Source organism: Euphorbia lathyris, chromosome 3 (genome assembly GCF_963576675.1).
Source record: "Euphorbia lathyris chromosome 3, ddEupLath1.1, whole genome shotgun sequence".
Lineage (NCBI taxonomy): Eukaryota > Viridiplantae > Streptophyta > Magnoliopsida > Malpighiales > Euphorbiaceae > Euphorbia > Euphorbia lathyris.
In genome coordinates, this window is record NC_088912.1 from 111,539,299 (window position 1) to 111,540,432 (window position 1,134).

Sequence of the window (1,134 nt, forward strand, 5' to 3'; positions counted from 1 at the left end):
GTTACTTGCGAGGAAAGACAAGAAACTTAAGACCTTACTTAAGGATGTTCGGGTTCAGATAGAATTTTCTCTCTATGGTGAGCAGTACTTTTACCCACACTCTGCTAAGACCTTTGAGAACTTGCCCAAAGACCTCTTATCACTTGTACCGGTCTTAAAGTCCCTACTAATAGCGGATTCTCCGGCTACATTACAATACCTGGCTCCTTATACAGGAGCAGCTCTGGCTGAATATTTTATGTACCGTGAATGACACACTCTAATCATTTATTATGATCTCTCCAAACAAGCGCAGGCTTATCGCCAAATGTCTCTTCTATTACGAAGACCACCAGGTCGTGAAGCTTATCCAGGAGATGTCTTTTATTTGCATTCACGCCTTTTGGAAAGAGCTGCTAAATCAAGTTCTCATTTAGGTGAAGGAAGCATGACTGCTTTACCAATAGTCGAGACCCAATCAGGAGACGTTTCAGCTTATATTCCTACTAATGTAATTTCCATTACAGACGGACAAATATTCTTATCCGCTGATCTATTCAATGCAGGAATCCGCCCTGCTATTAATGTGGGGATTTTCCGTTTCCAGAGTAGGATCTACAGCTCAAATTAAAGCTATGAAACAAGTAGCAGGTAAGCTAAAATTGGAATTGGCCCAATTCGTCGAATTAGAAGTCTTTGCGCAATTCGCTTCTGATCTAGATAAAGCTAATCAGAATCAATTGGCAAGAGGTCAGTGATTACGTGAGTTGCTCAAACAATCCCAATCTGCGCTAGGAAGAGATAATTACTATTTATACCGGAACGAATGGTTATCTTGACTCATTAGAAAGAGGACAAGTAAGGTAATTTCTCGTTGAGTTACGTACCTAAAAAAAATAAACCTCAGTTCGAAGAAAGAATATCTACCAAAACATTCAAAACATTCACCGAAGAAGCATAAATCCTTTTGAAAAAAGCTATTCAGCAACGTTTTCTAGTTCAGGAAGAAGTATAAAGAAATTAATCACTTGTAATCTTTAACTTTAAAATTTGTAATTTTTAATACTGCATTGCCTTTCTAATTAAGAAAGCGTTGTTCTGTCGATTCCCAATCTCGAAACTGAGAGTGCGAAGTCACAAGCTGATGAGCTATAT

The 1,134-nt window shown here is 38.4% G+C and overlaps 1 pseudogene; it reads left to right on the forward strand.

Moving 5' to 3' along the window:
• Positions 1-269: 269 nt before the first annotated feature.
• LOC136222882 (ATP synthase subunit alpha, chloroplastic-like) lies at positions 270-870 on the forward strand (annotated as a pseudogene).
• The last annotated feature ends 264 nt before the right edge of the window (positions 871-1,134 follow it).